Genomic DNA, 6,749 nt, shown 5'->3' with positions numbered 1-6,749 from the left:
GCGTGTGTACTTCACGACCTTTATTTACAATTTCGACGATATTGTGTGCCTTTATCTCATTGTATACCTATATCTCATGTACCTATGCTCAAAATGCAGTGATACTATTATTACTGTTTATTATTCATGTTTATCTTATGTTTTCCATGTATATCATGTTAATAATACTATAACATTGTATATCTCTCATGTACATATCTATCTACAATGCTACTAATAGATATTGTCTATATTTCAAGAATGCCTACTAACAATAATCCTGATACTATTGATACGGTCTCTACTTTATTTTATTCGTATATTTACAAGCTATAATCAAGCTGTTCATATTATTTCCTGTATTTATAAACATATTTTAAGATCATTCACACGATCTGCATTTTTCTTTTAATTTTAACTTACCGTTGTATATCATGTTAATAATACTATAACGTTGTATATCTTTCATGTACATATCTATCTATAATGCTACTAATAGACATTGCCTATATTTCAAGAATGCCTACTAACAATAATCCTGATACCGTCGATACGGTCTCTACTTTATTTTATTCGTATACTTACAAGCTATAAGCAAGCTGTTCATATTATTTCCTCTATTTATAACCATATTTTAAGATCATTCGCACGATCTGCATTTTTCTTTTAATTTTAACTTACCATTGAATAATGTTATTATTTTTATTTTTATTTTTATCTCTATTTTTATGTTTATTTTTATTTTTATTCTTATTTTTATTTCCTATTTCGTTTATACCTAGTTATCTTATAAATTTTGCTAAAATAGTCTGTTCTGTTTTCAATATTAATTTTTGTATATTTACAATAAGGAATGTATATACTACCCAATATAGAAGATACACTCCTACACTCTCCTTACCCATCTTTATCTCGCTATCCCCCCTCCTTCTGTACTTGATGCTCACTTTTGTACATTATTCTATCAATTTAATATCAATGTCATTCATAATACACTACTATTCAGTTATACTCATATATTATAACCAAATTGTACCCAACTATTACTCAACTAAATTAAAATGTTAAATATTATATACCAAAACTGTAGAGGACTACGTACTAAAACTGAGATTTTTCACAATAATATTCTTTTGAATGACGATTGCTTCATTTTCGGTATATCTGAGTCTTGGCTTATTGATTCTATTTTAGATCCGGAACTGGCACCAACTGAATTTTACAGTATTTTTAGACGGGATAGGACAAATAACATTACAATTAATAGCATTAATACCCAATCAGATTCTCGTCGAGGCGGTGGAGTCATGATCATAACTCATAACAATCTTAACGCATACCCTCGCGAAGACTTGGTCTGTAATGCTGAATGCATTTGGGTAACTATTCCCCCGTCTAACTATACTTCAAAACGTACCATTCATGTTTCTTGTCTATACTTACCACAGGGACATGGATATGAAAATGCTCTCAGTTCATTCCTTTGTTTGCTTGCTAACGTCAAAGATCAAAACCCAGATGATATTATTTTCGTAATTGGAGACTTTAATATGCCCACCATAACATGGAAACCACAAGATAAAAATTCACACTTAACACCTGAAAATTTAAATTCAATTACTTCCTTACTTACTGACACAATCCATTACTCTGAACTGAACCAATACAATTCCATCAAAAATGCCAATAAACGTATACTAGATTTAGTTATCTGTAATGAGGAATGCCTTGTATCTCAAGCATACAACCCTCTTGTCAAAGAGGATTTACACCATCCATCGCTCAAAATCATACTACAATTAGACACACTTCCAACTATCAATGCTCCACCAAAAGAAATTTGTCGGTATGATAAAGCTGATTATGATTTAATAAACCAACACCTGTCTAAAACAGACTGGTCTTTTACTCACGATAATGCTGACGTTGACGAAGCAATTTATACTTTTTATGCCATTTTAAATAACACCATTAACCAGTTTGTCCCCAAACGTTTCATCAAAAAGAAAAAATTTCCCAACTGGTACTCACCTCCCCTAATCAAAATCATAAATGAGAAACAAAGACTACACAAAAAATGGAAATCAAATAATAATCCAGTTGATTACATAGAGTTTTCTATCAAACGAATACAACAAAAACACTTACAGAAACATTGTTACACCCAATATATAAATTCAGTTGAGTCTAGTATTCCAACTAACAATAAAAGTCTCTGGAACTACGCTAAGAACAAAAATAGGACAAATGGCATACCACAAATCATGAACCTAAAAGACGAGTCAGGCACCGGTTCTCATCAAGTGTGCCAACTGTTCTGTAAACACTTCCAATCTACTTACGTAAGCGATGAGGGCACGGATGATCCCAGTAATATAGATAATTCTACCTGCGTTAATAATGATAACCCGATCGGGGACGTACAAATAAGCAACTCATTGGTCAATAAATACTTGAATGAATTGGATGTTACAAAGGGTGCGGGTAGTGATGGTATCTCGCCATTTTTTATCTCAAAATGTGCCAAAAATCTTGCATTTCCTTTAACTAACTTATTTAACATGTCTTTAAAAAAAGGAATATTTCCTACAAAATTCAAAGAAGCCATTATAATCCCCATCCATAAAACTGGTTCAAAAAGTAACATTGCAAACTATCGCCCAATCTCAATACTCACAGTATTTAGTAAACTCTTTGAGCGTATTGTGTACGATCAAATTTATATAACTATTGTCCGCAGCATACAAAATCAACAACATGGTTTTTTACAAAAAAGGTCAGTAATAACAAACTTAGTCAACTTTACTGAATACTTAACAAGCAATATGGATAATGGACACCAAGTAGATGTTATCTACACAGATTACTCGAAAGCTTTCGATAAAGTTAACCACTCTATCCTCATTAAAAAATTACACCAATTAGGAATCCATGGCGACTTACTTAGGTGGCTAACTTCATATCTGCAGAAAAGACTACAGTGCGTATCAGTTGAGGGAACTAAGTCTAGTTTCTTAATTGTGCCCTCTGGCGTACCGCAGGGTTCCCATCTGGGACCATTACTGTTTAATGTATATATATTTGATATTTATAAATGTTTTTTACATGCTAACTACCTTGCATATGCAGATGACAAAAAAATATACTTAGTAATCAAATCTATCAATGACTGCATAAAACTTCAAGAAGACCTAAATCGTCTTTTTGCATACTGTAAATTAAACAAATTAATCATAAACATTTCTAAGTGCAACAAATTATCTTTTACGCGCAACAAAAATAAAATTTATTTTAATTATAACTTTCATGATACACATATCAATGAAATAGAATCAATCCGTGACCTTGGGGTAGTACTGGATGTAAAACTAAATTTTATCAAACACATTAACGAAGTAATCAACAAAGCCAATAAAATGTTGGGATTTATAATTCGTATATCTAAACCTTTTCGCAATATTAAAACCATGTATTCCCTTTACACCACGTATATCCGCCCCCACTTAGAATACTGCACACTAATTTGGGCACCGTTCTACCAATGCCATATTGACAGAATCGAAAGTGTGCAAAACAAATTTTTTAAACACATAAATTATAAATTTAAATTACTCTTTGCAAATAACACCGAATCCTTAAAATTTCACAACTTTACTCCACTTCAAACACGTAGATTAATATCTGATCAAATATTTTTATACAAAATTCTGAATAACGGCCTGGACTCTCCTGAACTCGTAAATTATTAAAGAATTCACATACCTACAAGGCCAACCAGACAAAACCATTTTTTTCATTTGCCCGCGTGCAGAACCAACCTTAGAAAAAATTCTCCAATCCCCCGTATATGCGCGCAATATAACACGCAATTTAATAATATCGATATTCTTAATAATACTCTTGTGAAATACCGAAACGAAGTCAAGCGCACGACCACAAATATTAATTAAATTAATGCACAGTTATAGAAAAGGTACAACATGAGCGTCTCCTGTCCCCATCCCATCTTCCTCTGCCTCTTGCCCTTTCCTATTCCTTCTTCCTTCTAATATATTTAAATGATTTTTATTTTTTTTTGTTAATTTCATTTTCAGTCAATCTTGTATTATATCACATTAACCAACATTAGCATAAGAAACTATTTTGGCTTACCTCATATGTAACCTCTTGTATAACTAATCCTGTAAAAAATGCTGTTTGTTTCTTACAATAAATAAATAAATAAATAAGAAACACAAATCTTTTTAATAGCATCGATATCATTAAGCAACTCTACTTTGCCTACATACGAAGTCATCCATACCAGGTCATTTGTAAGATTTAATAATTACGCAGAGGCAGCTTCATACTTTAAAATTTATTCACTGAGTGTACGGAGGCATCACAAGGATGCACTATTCCTGTATAAAGTAGTTAACAATAATATTCAATGCCCAGAGTTGCTAAATAAGATTCAATTCAATGTACCTGTGCGTTCAACACGCTCTTCTGTCCTGTCTAGGGTTGATTAATGCAAAACTAACTCTAAGCAGAATTCTTGTCTGAACAGACTATGCAATAATTACAATAGCGTATTATCCAGAGTGGATATTTTCAATTGCGAACTTACCAAATACAAGAGGTCCATAAAAGAATATTTCTCTGATGGTTTATGAATAATGTTATTTCTCTATTGTTTATATTTCTATTATGATTTGATTTATATCTACAACCTCTTTCCATGGCTATAAATGTATTGTTTTGTAGTTATCGTTTTATATAATCTTTTGTTTTGTATAAATTTTTGAATTCATATTCCTTAATTACAAATTTAATTTACTTATTCCTTATTATGCTGTCTCAGTACAGGTAAAGTCACAAGGAGGAAATCCATAATTGGTTTTATTTTGGCTATATAATACCGTACCAACTGAAGTAAATGTAAACTGTCGATTTCCAGAAAATTAATAAATAGTCAATAACCTGTTCAATGAAGATAATTCAACAGTAACTTTTAAATTTATGAATGTGTTCAAATAAAAATTCGATGTTATACAAAATTTTTTTTAATATAAAATACATATTTTGTATTACATAATATTTTTAATAAGAATTAAAGTAAAGATTCTCATCCATCAACACAAGTTAAATAATTAGGAATGTAAAAATAATGATTCTGCAACAAAATTACAGTTTAAAAATAATGCAATTATAAAGGTACATAACAATAGAACTAAATTGCCCTTTTTAAATATTTATTTGAAATCGTACATCTTACTGATGGAGCTAAAGCTATAGAAATACAGACTTGGAAAATAAATTAAGACACCATTTTTTTAAACTGGTTAAAAAAACGCATTTTCTTAAAACTTATGTGTTATTAGGTACAAAGGTTAAAAAAATAATTCTAACTATTTTGAAAGTTGTGGTGTATGAGTGTAAGGGGGACAGCATGAGAGCGAGACAGCGAGTACGAGACGTATATAAGAGATCGTATGAGCGGGAATGAGCCTCTCAGTCCAGAACCGTGATAGTCTTCTTACAAATAAATATTATAATACAAGCATTGTTATTATTGAGTATGTAGAGTTAACATACGTTACAGTGGCGCAGCACGGTAGTTCGTAAATTATTAAAAGTTTACGGAGAATCAGATGATTCAAGAAGATTATTCGAATTTTTGGTGATCACAGTATAGTCTGGCGCTTTTGGGCGTTGGATCGCTAAATTTTGAAGAAAGAAGAAGAATAATAAAAGGCTATCAAATTGGAGAATTCACACGCAGCCGAGGCGAGCACGCAGATCGGGCCGGGCAAATTGCGCGGTATAAACGCAATTTTACACGTGTGTGGGAGCCGACATTGCAACATTTTGTCGAGAGTACACCGTTACACGGGGTACGCAGAAGATCCAGGATCAAGATCGGCATCAAGGGTGAATTGGCCGGGACCGGGGTTCTGTCGCTACAGCGGGAAGGAAGACCTTGGAAGGTGATCGTGTCCGCAGCTGAAGGGAGACGGAGCCAGAAAAGGGTGCTGAGACGTTGGTGATTCACAGGCTCAGGGCAGGGGCTCGGAGCATAACCTCTGGAAGGGCTGAGATACGTATATTTTATATCAACTTGTTTCAGTTCTTCTCCCAATGGAGGCGATTTGTAAGAATTTGGGGACGTTCTGTTACAGAACGGGAGACTGGTCATTGTTCAGGGAACGATTGGATCAGGCCCTCATTTTAAATGATGATAAGTTGTTGTCACCAGAACGCAAAAGAGCATTTTTGCTGAGTTGCCTCACGGAAGAAACTTTCTCTCTATTATGTGATTTATGTTTTCCAAAAAAGGTTTCTGTTTGTTCTTTTGAAGATTTATGTAAATTATTTGATTCACATTGCAAACCAGTTAAAAATATTTTTGAGTCTCGTGAATTATTTTATAAATGTAAACAGTTTCCTAGCGAATCCGTTAAAGATTACGCGGCTAGATTGAGAGGGTTAAGTTTATCTTGTAATTTTGAGCTGAGATTGGAACCATGTTTAAAGGACATATTCGTTATTGGGATTTTTAATGAAAAATTGAAACACAAGCTATTCGTAGAGGCAATCAATACTTCTTTTACGGATTGCATTAATCTAGCGGCGACGTGGGAACATGTTGTGGCTTTTAAAAAAGTAAATCCGAATTTAAATGTTGTTCATAAGGAAAGCGAGTATTTCCATAAATCCAGGAAAGATAGTCCTTCCAGGAATAAAAATTCAATGCGGAGTAAATCACCGGTTAATGGTACGTTAAAAAC

This window comes from Hesperophylax consimilis, chromosome 12, assembly GCF_061612785.1.
Source record: "Hesperophylax consimilis isolate HC1 chromosome 12, BYU_Hcon_1.0, whole genome shotgun sequence".
Taxonomy (NCBI): Eukaryota; Metazoa; Arthropoda; class Insecta; order Trichoptera; family Limnephilidae; genus Hesperophylax; species Hesperophylax consimilis.
Note: the sequence above shows the minus strand (reverse complement) of the source record.